Below are 14,886 nucleotides of genomic sequence, written 5' to 3' on the forward strand. Positions count from 1 at the left end.
GTTCTAAAGGATAGGGGGAAAAAAAACATGAAGTTTTGAAACCAAATTTAAACTATAATTATGCCACAAGTATCGCTGGTTTTAAAACTATCAGTTAACAGCCAACAAATTTATTAAAGAAAGTTACCTAGTTGTGTTTCCTTACATTATACAACTGATCAAGAAAATCCCAGAAAAAAAGAAAGGAAGGAGAACACTGTCCTAATATACTGCCAAAAGTTAACAGTAAGCTATGTGTTCAGGCAAAATTAATTAAAAGCAGCACTGCCAAAGAGGATACAGTAGTATCTGAGTATGCCATATTTTGTCTGACATTGGAGAGGAAACTCAATTATATGTACATATATTTTAAAATGTTCCCTTTAACCTATTATTTCTATTTCTAGAAAACTATTCTCAGAATAGAGACAGAAGTATAAAAAAAGACTTATGTTCATCTTTGCTCATTGAAGTGTATTCGGACTCAAACAGTAATCTTAGGAAGCTGCTAATTATATATCTATATAAAGAAATATTATATATATTCAATATTTTTTATAAATATAATTATACTGAAGGGTCCTCAAACTATTAAGTGAGAAAAGATCAAATATAAGCTGGATAATAGTATGAAGAAGTAGATGTTATAGCTAGCTATAAGCTATACATCTAAATAAACAAAATATACTGATCAAATTGTCTCTTGGCCTTGAAATTATAGAAGATTTTAATTTTCTCATTATGATTTTCTATATTTTCATATTTTCTGCAAAATACATAACATGGTCTTCTGTAATCATCAAAAACTATATTATTAACATCAATAAATAGGACTCTAGATGTAACATTTTGACATTTTCATGGAAAATTTATCAAACAAAATGAAAGAATCTATAAAAATCCAGGAAAAAGAATATTGAGTTATCCATAAAGGAACAAAAGTCTAAGCAATATTATTTGTTCTTTTGTAACACCAGAGTATAAGAGAAAATAGAATAGCTACAAAGCTCTGAAAATAAGTTTGTCAAAGCAATGTGCACATAGCCATAAGACAACCATCATTAGATTTGTGTGATCTTAGAAAACACATCAACTATGTATCCTTTAATAAACTTGTTAGTTATTAATTGACAATATTAAAACTAGTCATACATGTAGTATAATTATAGTTTAAGTTTGGTTACAAAACCAATTAGAATCCATTATGTAAAAAAAATTCAAATAGCATAGTTTATGACTCCATATAAAATTAATAAAGTCAAATAGATATATGAAAGCTGAAAACATAACTCCCATAAACATTGAAGTTATCTTGTTAAACTCTTTTCTTTGATAGGCACTCAGTTTAACAGAGATATAAGAACCTCTGAAAGGAACTACAAAGCCATCAACAGAATTTTTTTTTAAAAGTCATTTCGAGATTTTTGCAGAAGATAATAGTAAACCAAGGCCATATAATAGAATTATAACATAAAAGTAATCAAGCAAAATGTAAGCTTACAGAGTAGTATCAAAATTTGAAAATGAAGTAAGTCGGTAAAAAAAATAAATAACCGTGGATGTTAACTATGAATGTTAACATTAAATTCATCTATTGAAAGAAAATTCATCTTATGTTGGACTATAAAGATAATTCTATGATATCTTTCTTATAAGGGACACTCCTAAATCATCTAAACACATACACGTACATACATACAATAGAGCTAATAGAAAAATAACAACTATCCCACAATAATTAGCATATATATATATGTATATATATGTATGTATATATGTGTGTGTATATATATATATACACATATATATATATGATATCATTCATAGAATATAATAGAGAAACGGCCAACTGCTGGGAATGGCCAGCAATCCCTGTACTGACGGATGAAAGATTACTCCCAACTTTGCCGTGAAAGAGAGGAGAAGGCAAAGGGGTCAACGCTCAGAGATGAAGACCCTTTGCTCTTCTTTGCTTCCGCTTTTCTTGGTCTTTCAGGATATCCTTATTACTGTTTCTTAAGCCCATGATGTGTGACAAGGGGTCTTACTGAAACTGAGAGGATTTACCAGAAAGATAAGATATGCTAATCTGCATGTTCTACTAAACATAGCCTAAGGGACAATGCACACATCTCTTAGATCACAGGGCGGCTGTTTGGGCTAATAGAGCTTCAGGGAAGGTACCTCCCCACAGCATCCCAACGGCAGAGTGGTCACGCAGGCCTCGGCATTCCCAAAGGCCTCCACCCTTCTCTGAAACCTTCCCTGCCCTCAGCAGTCTCTGTGTTTTATTTTAGCAAGCCAGGTATTATGGCTGATTTCATGCTCTACATTAACCACAACAGCCAACAATTCAGAATGGTAACAAAAGATATGAACTATTTGGATATACTTGACCAAAAATGCCAAAGGCTGTATTAAAAACTATTATGTCAGAAAAAAAAAAAAAAAAAAAAGACTTGCAAAAATCAACATAAATAGGAAAATATCACCCTCCAAATAAATAAACTCCTCCAAAATAGGAAAATAAAATCCTCCAAATTCACTTATAAATCCAAGGAAATTAACCAGACACTACTAAATTTGACTGAAACAGTTGAAGTGATATCAGCAAAATCGGAATTTCTAGTGCTCATCCTAATTTTCTAAATAGAGGCCTAGGAGAAAGCTGACATCAGCTATAATGCAACACTACTTCCATTAAAAGAACTAAAGAGACAATCAATAGTAGTGAGACATACAGTAGTTGCATATGGTGTGTTTATCCCAAATTCCTTACAGCGAGGTTGGCCCAAACTGAAGTATCATGGGAATAAATTAGCCACCTTACACATAACACTTTCTATATTTAGAATTCTTCCTTATGCATTATCTACATTTCTTAACTGGTTTATATAGTTTGTAACCTAGGTACAAGTCTTATTTGTATCTTACATCTTTTTTATTAACGTGGAAAGAAATACTCTGAGAAATCACGTGCTAACCACATGGCTAATGAGACATGGAACCAAGAGTTCAATCTATTTTTTTTTTTTTTGATGTGTTGGTGTTTTCCTATTTTGTTTTTTTTAATTCAATTAGCCAACTTATAATACATCATTAGTTTCAGATGTAGTGTTCAATAATTTATCAGTTGCGTATAACACCCAGTGCTTCAATATGTTTTCTAACTCCTCTTAAATTTACATAAACGTGCTGATGCTTTTCTCTCATTTTTTCCTGAAACCTTCTAGAAACATTCACATTGAGAAAGGATTTGCATTTGGAAATGGAGATTTGGGATAAATCTTGTGAGGGGAAAATCCATGGTATTATTTCAATAAAGATTTTAAAAATTAATAGGATGGTAGGTTAACTATGTCCATATGTCTTTCTCCCATAATGAAGTAGAGTCTATTTGTTCAGTCCTTCACTGTGGACTTCCCTTGTGACTAGCTATGGCCAATAGAATGTGTCTGAAAAACTATTGTATGACTTCTGAGTCCAAGACTTAAGAGATCTTATAACTTCTGTGCTAGCCCTCTGAGTATCAACTGCCTATGCAGAGGTTCAGGATAGAATCCTTCAGAAAGAGAGAGCTAATGGAGAGAGATACTCTGCTATCATAGGCTTTCCAGCCACTGGGGTTAAAGCCCAAAATATGTGTGTGAGGCCTGCAGAGCTTACATGGCCCCAGCTAACATAGCTAGTGACTACAAATGCTGAGTGAGCCCAGCTAATAGGATGTAGAACAGAAATTAGCTGCCCAAGCAGAGCGCTGCCCACATTGAAGCCACCAGAATCATGAACTAATAAGTAGTCACTGGTCTAGGCCACTGAGTTTGGGGGTGCTTGTCATGCAGCAACGGATAACTATGACTGATGGTGAAAGAATTTAGGCCTCATAATGGACCATCATCAGAGGCTTTATATTGGAAGGATTTATATGAAAAGCGGAAATAAAATCTGTTCTCATAGGAAGATAATTAAATGATTTATTAATGATGAAGATTTATTACTTCTGAGTGAATTTGAATTATGATAAAAGCTAAACTGGGCAATGAATTATATAAGATGCTAATGCACAACATTTACATAAATGTTACCTTATAGCCATTAAAAGTACTCATGAAAATAATTTGTAGTATGTTATTCCATTATCTAAGTAGAGAACACACACACACAAAAGAATTGACTTTTTACAAAAGGCATATACTAAATGAAAGCCAGTATTAATTCTTCTTGTCTTATGCTTTGGATTCTTATCCATAAATACGCATTTAATCAAATAACTTATATAACCATGTATTTTTGTAAATTGATAGAAGCCTCCAGTCACCACCTTCCTCTTCCATTATCTAGCTAGTTCATTGTTTCTCAACTTAAAAATTGTTTTATTCTGTATATTCAAATTTTCTGTGAAAACATTATAATTTGAGCTATTTATAAATAATTATGGCTTTTGTATTATCCTGAGACAGGTGCACATAATCAAATTACACTCGAACCAATAATTTACTAAGAAAAACATAGTTGCTTTAATAACATTGCTTTTCTCTATTTAAAGGGTTCAAGATCAGAAACCAAAAGTGTTACTCCTAAAACAAATATAGGACCAATATAACTCTGAAGAATCACATTGATTGATTTCTTTCTTTGTGTTTCCAATTAATATGTCATTTATTAATTAGCATAAAGAGATATTATAAGGAGACTATCAATACAAGGAGAAATAATGTAAGTAACAAATATAAGGCAAAGTATCAACAAGTCTAGAAAAGAAAATAATCAGATGCAATTTATACAACGTAAAGGTCAATTAAAAACTAATGATGTAAGATGTGTACTATTTCCAAGTGTCTATTCTGGTCCCTAAATATAATTCAACCAAGTTTAACTTACTTTCTTGATTGAAAACAATAACTCCCTTATTGGGAATAATTAAGAGATGAACATCAAAGCACTTCACACTTAAAAAAAAAGTCATATTTCTCATGTTTGGCCATTCTTTTAATCTCCATACAAAACTGACTGTAATTCAAAAATGCTTGCATCTCTGTTAGCACAAAGATACATATGAAACATATCACAGTAGATATGTGATGCACATTTTGACATTAAAATGTGCTCTATGAATCAGTAATTAAAGTCACCAACATCAAACAAAATAACTTCACTCTAGCTTTCTTATTTCATTTTTTTTGTTTCTTTTCAATATTTTTCTTTAAAAGTATATCAGTATAGTAAGGTATGAATAGTTATGAATAAATAATACTCATTTTAATATTCATATTTCTGTATATTCAACAATTTAAAGAAGACATGCCATGCTTTAGCCCTGTACTTGATACTTGTTGACAAAACACAGTGGTATTCTTATGAACAAAATACCCAGAAAATGCTAGGTTTAACAAATTATAGCATTATCCTTATAAAATTAGGGAATTTCAGCTATCTTTTAATACTCATTTTAAAATTCAAGTGTTAATTTTTGAAGTTTACAAGACAGCCTACACTGTTACTGGTTGTAAATGACTTGGACCCCATTTTTTCCCTTCTTATTCTAATAAAATAATGTCAAAATATGTAAAAGCAGTATAGTCATTAATGTTAGTAAGTAGCTATCTAGAATTGATGACAAAGAAAGATTCTAATTTGTATTCAGCTACAATTTTAACAGAAAGCTGAATTTTTGTACAGCTAATTTCAGAAGAAAGCCTGATGTATTTATTATGGTATAGATTCATCAGGAAAGAAAATGGCCAACCTACCACCATCTCTTTAAGTATAAATAGTATCAAGATTATAGATCTTATTGTGCTCTTAGATGCTTATCAAGATTGTAGATCTTATTGTGCCCTTTTAAAGAAAGAGAACAACCTCTGATTCAGGGTAGACCCCTGAAGTGTAGCATTCCTCATTGTTCAGAAACTCTAGACATATTTTCTTAAATTATATTACTTATAGTCACTACAGTATTAAACTTGAGGGTAGATAAAAATGTGTATTTTTTCCTACATGTATGTATGTATTCCTCCATAAAAGATTCTCCTTTATCAAAATGTCTTAATAATTTTGAAAAAATATTGAAATTGGACATTTTACAAGAATAAACAAGAAAAGCAGATAGATCAAATTTTGGTACTGCACTTGTTTATACATATATTTCATGGTTGCCCTATGTTTTCAGGCACTCCTTTTTTCCCTGGTACTGGTGTCTGCTGCTAAAGTTAAGTAAGGGTATTTATATGTTGCTGTCACTTATTTATTTAAAAAGATGGTAAAATTTGTTATAAGCTCCAAAAATGAACTGATATAACTTGCCAGTTATTTCGGCTGCAAGAGAACAGACCACTCTCTTTCACCTTAATAGAAAAATTCTGATGATACAAGAGGAAGAAAGCTCTGTAAGCCTCATGCAATAGTAAGCATATGCTACTTATCATTAGGCAGAGGGGCATTGCTTTATTTAGTGGTCAGAGGCATACCATGAGAAGTAGTTATATCCCCTTTTGACATGAATGAATATTCAGAGAAGTTAGATACAATGTCCAGGTGATTCAGCAAGAAAGGAAGGATGAGAATCCAAACCCAGACATGCTGGTTCCTCAACTACATGTTAGCTTTAATGTCACCAATACGAAGATCAGTGTAGGTGGTTGTAGAGGATCCAGTGCCCTAGGAAAGATTATTTAACATCTGAAACAGCAGAATCAGGGAGTAAGAGAAGCTCAGGTGATGGGGCTTTTAGGATTGAGTCAGTACCAGCTGAGCCAATGGCATTCCTCATGCACTCATATCAAGATGGCCCTCTCTTCTCACTTCTTCTCCTCCTCCTATTCCTCTTCACTGTATGCCAACTCTGGCTTCTCCAAGTGATTCTTTAATGGTATCATAAAAGTTCTCCAATCACATGCAGTTCTGTACATGGAATATACTCTGATCTTTGTCTTTTATATCTCTGGCCAGACTTAGTTTGGCTTCTACTACAGATCATATGGGCTCATCCTGACCTATACATTTCTTAAAGAATATGCAGGTGGGCCACAGTGGTGCCATGACAGGTCATGGATTTGATCTTTATTGTTTTAATAGAACCTGAATTCCCTTAAATCTGCTGAGCATCAATTTCACCAGCTTTAAATATGTCATAATATTACTAATGTCGCAGGACTGGTACAAGAATTAAGATGATATTTACTAAACAAATAGCTCATAATCTATGTTTAATAAAATATTCCTGAATTTTTCAGGTTTAATCCAATTGTTTGTTTTTTTTTTTCCAATTCACCCACAGTTCTTTCCAAGGTCTTACATTTTTTTGAGCCAAAATTCAGGACAATGTCAAAAACATTAGAATTTTTTGCTAAAAGATCTCTAGCCATGGTGACAGTATATCACCTTTTTAAGATTTGCAATGCACTCATTTTCCTTATAATTATCTTTGGAATATCTACAGGCACATTAAAATCAATGAATTCTTCTTTGAGAATTAGTTATAATATTTTTCATTGTCTCCTTCAGTATTATAAAACAAAAATAACTACAGTAAATGTGTACAACTTTCTAACTCCTTATCTCCACCACATACAGAAAATGAGTAGGGCTCAAAACTAGCTTATGAGCATGGTCATTTTCCAAAGTTCTTTTCCCAAAGCCATGATGCTGTACAGTCATTGACTAAATTGAAATTATTTCATTTCTTATTTGATAATGACTTTTTGTTCTTCTTTCCTCTCCACCATCCACTATTTGAAGAAACCTTGTCTTGCTTTGTGCTTTTACGGTTAAAGCTGATGGATTCAGTACAGATTGTCCAAGTCATTTTATCTTTACTTACAAAGGAAACCTACTGGGTGATGGAACGATGCTTGATAACACTAACAGTGCACTTCATTTGTAGTTATTAAACACTCAGCAGGCTCCTCACCACACTGACATTTGTTCCCCAGTCAAGGCTCCTGTTTGACATGGTCCCACTGTGTAAGGTGCCATTTACTGAAAATGAGAATTCAGCTTGGATAATTAATAAATGCCATGATGCGCTAAAACAAATGCATCACTTGATATATGAAAAATAAAATGCACAATCCAAGGACAAAGAACACGAGCTCTCTTGCTTAGCATTTTAAAGTTTGTAAAGGCTTGGGGGGCCTGGGTGGCTCAGTCATTGAGCATCTGCCTTCAGCTCAGGTCAGGATCCCAGGGTCCTGGGATCTAGCCCCACGTCGGGCTCCCTGCTCGGCGGGAGGCCTGCTTCTCCTTCTCCCACTCCCCCTGCTTGTGTTCCCTCTCTCGCTGTGTCTCTTTCTGTCAAATAAATAAATAAAATATTTTAAAATAAATTAAAAAAAATAAAGTTTGTAAAGGCTTAACTGGACATCTAGCCCTGTCTTTTTTCTTAAAACAAAATCCCTAATAGATGGTATGAGATGGTATGAGTCTGGATTAACAGACCAAAGGACATAAACCCACAGGTCACTAGACTGACAATTTTACACTAATAGGAAAGCTCTACCTCTGACTTGCTGTGTGACTTTGAACATGTTACTTGACCTCCATAAGCTTTTATTCTTACATCTGTGAAATGGGTATAAAATGCATCTACTCTTTCCCAAAGTGTAGTTAGCAAGCCAATGGTGAGGCAAGAGCTTATTTTGGGAGTCAAATTGACAAAAATTCTAAAAATTCCATAATTGTTTTTATTTTCATGAGAACTAGAAGAAAGAAAGAAAGAAAACTATCTATATCCTCATTTTTTTCAAGGATAACATTACTCAAGAGGAAAAATACATGGGAATATTGGGTCTTATTGAATTTAAAAATACATGTAAGTAAATGTACAAATGACCTACAAATACAAAAAAAACCCACTAGATCTATACATAATAATTTATTTAAAGCATTTGGAAAACTTTCTGGCATAACAAAAGTTTTACTGTGGCTATTATTATTGGTGGTTGTAATAATAACAGTAGTGAATATAGTAATTGTAAGATAATGACTGAATGTCTGCTTCCAGTTATGGGTTTGGTTTCTGGTTTTGTTTTGTTTTGCTTTAAATTCTTTCTACCCACTTCTTCCTTGCAAGACATTAAAAATAATCCTACAGGGGTGCCTGGGTGGCTCAGTTGGTTAAGCGTATGACTCTTGATTTTAGCTCAGGTCTTAATCTCAGGGTCATGAGATCAAGCCCCGCATCAGGCTCTGTGGAACCTGCTTAAGAGTCTCTCTCTCCCTCTCCTGCCATCCCTCCCCTCAACCTCTCTCTCTCTCTCCCTCTCTAAATAATAATAATAATAATATTCTCTAGTATTGTAACAAAAAATTAAAAGGTAACATTTTAAACCTTAAATTCCTTCACATGTTGGATGACTGTCATCAAACCCATATATGCAACTCCAAGTTGCTGGCCCCACACAGCTGTCAGGATATCATGCCCAGGAAGTTCAAATGGATAGTTAACTCACAGAGATAATGCACTCAATAGAAGGACTAAAATACTAAGTAATATGATTCTTGTACATACACTTCTTTAGTCCAAAAATTTTTTGTCATCTATCACTTCATTTGATATTTACAATGGCAGTAGAATCAGACTAGTAATAATATGCCCATTTAACAAGTGAGAAAGTTGAGACTTGGTGAAATAAATGCATGACCAGAAGTCACACAAGTTGTACTAGAAAAGGAATCTCCCTCATTGTAAGACAAAAACAGTATTAGAATTTTGTTTTGAATACAGTAGCCAGAAAATGTTGAAAAGCAACATAGAAAGATTTTGTATTTTGAAACCAATTTTTCCCCTTGCATTTAATTTCTTTGCCAGGCAATAAAATTTTATTTTGAAAATCCATGTACTTTTACAAATGGAGGCAAGTTTGTAATGTGAATACAGTTAGAGTGTGTTTGAAAATTTTTTTCTTTCAGAGGAAATGAAATGAAGCAATTAGAATACTGAATCTATTTTTTACAGGATTTTACAGGATTACTAGAGAAAAAGCAAACCCATACTTCAAATTAAATGACATTAGAGAGTATTAAAAATTATTTAATTTTCATTTAATTAATTAAATTGCTTATAATTATTAGCATCTTGAGAAAATGGCTATGTTTGCAGCTTTTCCTCTTTTGCTACACAATCAACATGTATTCTTTATTCACATTAACAAGTAGCTATCATTATTATACCTCACTTTTCCCCAAAGAAGACATAGAAATAGTTTGGTTGATTTGCCTGAGAGGCCAGGAGATTAATTCAAGTATGTAAACACCCATTTTCTAGGAATACATAATGCTTTGCATTGTGCAATGGTATTGATTGGAGGGATAGTCCTTGTTTCATCTAATTAGTTCCTCCTGTACTACCCTTAGACCTATTCTTTGAGAAACATTCAAAGGAGTCTCCTTCCTATTTTTGAAAATTATCTCTTTGACATATTTGCATATGTATATTATATATATAACAAATGAGAAATATAAAGTATATTTTAATGTAAATATGTCAAAAATAAACTATATACAGTTAAAAACTATATATAAAAACTATATATAAAAACTATATATATAAAACTAAAGAGGTTCAGTAATTTATCTACCCTGAAAACATGTTCACCTTTTCTGATAATATCTTTAGGTGATTCTCTTCAGGACATACAGCAAGAAGATCTTCCTTTTGAGGGTAGAAACTTGAAATTGCATTCACCTTCTCTATTTTCAAAGACTGAACGTCATTAAGTATGCAAAGAAACTTAAGCAGGTGTCATCAACCCATTCTCTTTTGGGCAAGAATGGAACTAAATTATTGAATAAAAAATTTTAGCTTAAAAAGGACACACTTATAATAAGAACTACATTTACTCTGTGCCAAATGTGCTAGATACTATTCCAAGAATTTTGCATGTAATAATTCAATAAAACAAACTGAAAAAATAGGAACTCATGATTTACATTTTATAGACATGGAAACTAGTACAATGTGGTTAAATAATTTATCTACTATTGAGTAATTGCTGAGTGGCAAGTTGTAGGCAAATGAATTACCTCCCAAAGATGTTTACATCCTAATCTCTGGAACTTGTAAATATTTGTTACATAGATGGCAAGTGGGGATTATAATTGCATATGGAATTGATGGGGCTAATCTGTTGGCTTCAAAAGAGGGAAAGTACTGTGTATTATTCAGGTGGACCCAATATAGTCACAACGATCTTTTTTTTTTAAGCTTTTTTTTTTTAAAGATTTTATTTATTTATTTGAGAGAGAGAATGAGAGACAGAGAGCACGAGAGCGAAGAGGGTCAGAGGGAGAAGCAGACCCCCCGCTGAGCAGGGAGCCCGATGTGGGACTCGATCCCGGGACTCCAGGATCATGACCTGAGCCGAAGGCAGTCGCTTAACCAACTGAGCCACCCAGGCGCCCCAGTCACAATGATCTTTAAAAGAAGCAGGAAGCAAAAGAAGAGTCAGTGTCAGAATAATGCCATGTGAAAGAGACTTAGCCAGCCGTTTTTGGTCTAGGAGATGGCAGGTGGCTATGAGCCAAGGAACTCAGGCAGCCTCTTGAAGTTGGAAAAGACACAAAAATTTGTCTTTCCTCTCTAGCCTCCAGAAAGAATGCAGCCTTGTTAGCACCTTGACCTTAATCCAGGAAGACCCATGTCAGACATCTGACCTCCAGAACTCTATGATAATAAGTTTGTGTTAAGCCACTAAGATTGTGGTCATTTGATACAGCAGCAATTGAAAACTCATATGCAAAATAAGGACTTTATTCTTCTATTCATGAAAATCTTTGTTAAGTTCCTGAATATGTTAAACCTTTGTTAAATTCCTGTGATTGTTCTAGTTCCTTGGGATACATCATTGAACAAAACAAGTAAAAATTTGTTCTCATGGAGTTTACATTTTGTTGGAAGTGAGGCCGCAGAAACTGAAGCCAGGTAGCCAAGTTCCGAAGGTCTCATGTCATGTTACCCAATCTCCAATGAACGTTGGAATGAATGCTACCCTGATCTAAAACTGAGAAGTTGTACTTAGGAATAAAGATATTTTAGGCAGTAGAAATGTGTTTACATCTTATTAAAACACACTTAGAATCCCCTATCAGTACATGTTTACCAACCCGATATCAAACCCTGGTTTAATTCACTAACTTTTGTTTCCGCTGAAGCAGGTACCAGGGGTATAAAGAAAGTAACTCTTAAAAATTATCTCTGGAATTGATTTTAATAAACATTCTGATGTAATTTATTTGAATATACTGTGACAGGGCATGTAAACCACTGATTTTATGAAGACATAAAATCATGGATTTTGAAAATATGGAACAAGTACATCTGTATTACAAAAAAAAAAAAAAGGAATGCTGAGTTTGATTCTTAAATACCATGAAAACTTGAAACCCATCTTGATGATAAATTTGATGAGATTATTATATTTTAAGTATTAAAAAAGTGATGAAATTTCATCCTGAGGCAGTTATTTTATGGGTCATAATTCTGAACATGCTGCAAACCTCATAAATCATGGGAATCCAATTTTAACTATACCTAATTATCTATGGATTTACCATTTTATTTTCACATAATGCCATGAAAATTGCTGTGTATTTGAAAATTACACCACTCAATAAGTGAAAATATATTTTATGGAAGAAGAAGCTCTGATGAGAGATATATTCATGAAAAACATCAAAATATCACAAGTCATAAACAGCTACAAGTGTTTGAGGATTTTCTCTGAGCTCACATAAATTAGACACTTGAAAATAATCAATTTATTATATTGAGTCTTTAATACTCAACTCAAAGTTTTTAGCTGAAACAGAAAAGTGAAAATGAGGAAAGGAAAAAAAAAAACAGTAAAAACACACCAGGATTCTCTCTTTCCCCTGCAGAGGTTGGATGTTTAAAACTGAGAAGAAAAAAAGAATACATTTACACAATATTAGTAATCAAAATTTAACAGATAAAGTGAAAAACATAGTTTGTAAATGACTCTTTAAATCGCGTCTCAGTCTTTAAATAGATGAGTTATAAAATTTATAGTTTTCTTTTTAATTACAAGGTGTTTTTTTTTCTTTATTTGGAGTATATATTTAATGAGCTCTGATTATGTATCAGTCACTGTGAAAGATGGGTGAAAAAGGTGGGGTAATCTGTAGTTTTTATGCTTTGGGAGCTTAGTGTAGTGCAGTAATTTTATTTACTTATTTGTTTGTTTATTTATTTTTAGTACAGTGATTTTAAATAGTGTATGTGTCTACGTTGGGTGAGGGGAGTTGGGTTTTCACCCCTCCCCAGGAGAATTTGGCAATATCTGAAGATATTGCTGGTTCTTACAACTTGGGGGTAGGAAAGGTGCTGCAGCCATGTAGTGAATAGAGGCTAGGAACGCAGCAAAACATCCCTAAAATTCACAGAACAGTTTCCTGCAACAAAAAACTATCCAACCCCGAATGTCAATGGTGTCAAAGTTGAGACACCAGGACCGTAGAATAGCACCAGACTGAAAGTCAGAGTTAGGACAAAGAATGATGAATTATCTTTGATATGATCTGTCCAAAAATACCACAAAGTAATTTTTTAAACCTAAAATGCATGTAATTTGGACTGGATTTTATAGACTTAGATTAAATTAAAAGGATCATGGACATTAGATTAAGACACCTAGATTCAGTAGTTACTTCTGTATCACTCATTTTCCTATTTTGTAAAATTGAGAAAACAAAGTATCACAGAATTTTTCTGAGATTCTAATGGAGATAGAGTATATAGTATGTGGGATATGTGGAAAACATTCAATAAATTTTATTTTTTTATTTTTGTCACTTAATATTTTATCTTTTTACTCTATTATTTAAAATTTTTGTTTAAATTCAATCAGCCAACATATAGTACATCATTATTTTCAGATGTAGAGTTCAGTAATTCATCAGTTGTATATAACACCCAGTGCTCAACACAGCATATGCCCTCCTAATGCCTGTCACCAAGTTACCCCATCCCTCCACCCACTTCCCCTCCAGCAACCCTCACTTTGTTTCCTATAGTTAGGAGTCTCTCAGGGCGCCCGGGTGGCTCAGTCATTAAGTGTCTGCCTTCGGCTCAGGTCATGATCCTGGGGTCTGGGATCAAGCCTGCCTCAGGCTCCCTGCTCCAAGAAAGGCCTGCTTCTCCCTCTTCCATTCCCGCTGCTTGTGTTCCCTCTCTCACTATGTCTCTCTCTGTCAAATAAATAAACAAAATCTTTAAGAAAAAGAAAAAAAGAGTCTCTCATGGTGTGTCTTTCTCTCTAATTTCTTGCCATGCAGTTTTCCCTCCCTTCCCCTACGATCCTCTGCACTTTCTTATATTCCACAAATGAATGAAAGCATATGATAATTGTCTTTCTCTGACTGACTTATTTCACTCAGCATAATACCCTCCAGTTCCATATCCACGTCAATGTAAATGTTAAGATTTAATCCTTTTGATGGCTGCTTAGTATTCCATTGTGTGTGTGTGTGTGTGTGTGTGTGTGTGTGTGTGTGTATCCACATCTTCTTTATCCATCTGTCTATGGACATCTGGGTTCTTTCCATAGTTTGGCTGTTGTGGACATTGCTGCTATAAACATTGGGGTGCATGTGCCCCTTCAGATCACTACAGTTGTATCTTTGGGGTAAATGCCCTGTAGTGCAATTGCTGGGTCGTAGGGTAGCTCTATTTTTAACTTCTTGAGGAAACTCCATATTGTTTTCCAGAGTGGATGTACCAGCTTGCATTCCCACCAACAGTGTAAGAGGGTTCCCCTTTCTCCACATCCTTGCCAACACCTGTTTTTTCCTGACTTGTTAATTTTAGCCATTCTGACTGTTGTGAGGTAGTATCTCATTGTGGTTTTGATCTGTATTTCCCTGATGCTGAGTGATGTTGAGTACTTTTTC

Source organism: Halichoerus grypus, chromosome 3 (genome assembly GCF_964656455.1).
Source record: "Halichoerus grypus chromosome 3, mHalGry1.hap1.1, whole genome shotgun sequence".
In the NCBI taxonomy this organism is placed as follows: Eukaryota; Metazoa; Chordata; class Mammalia; order Carnivora; family Phocidae; genus Halichoerus; species Halichoerus grypus.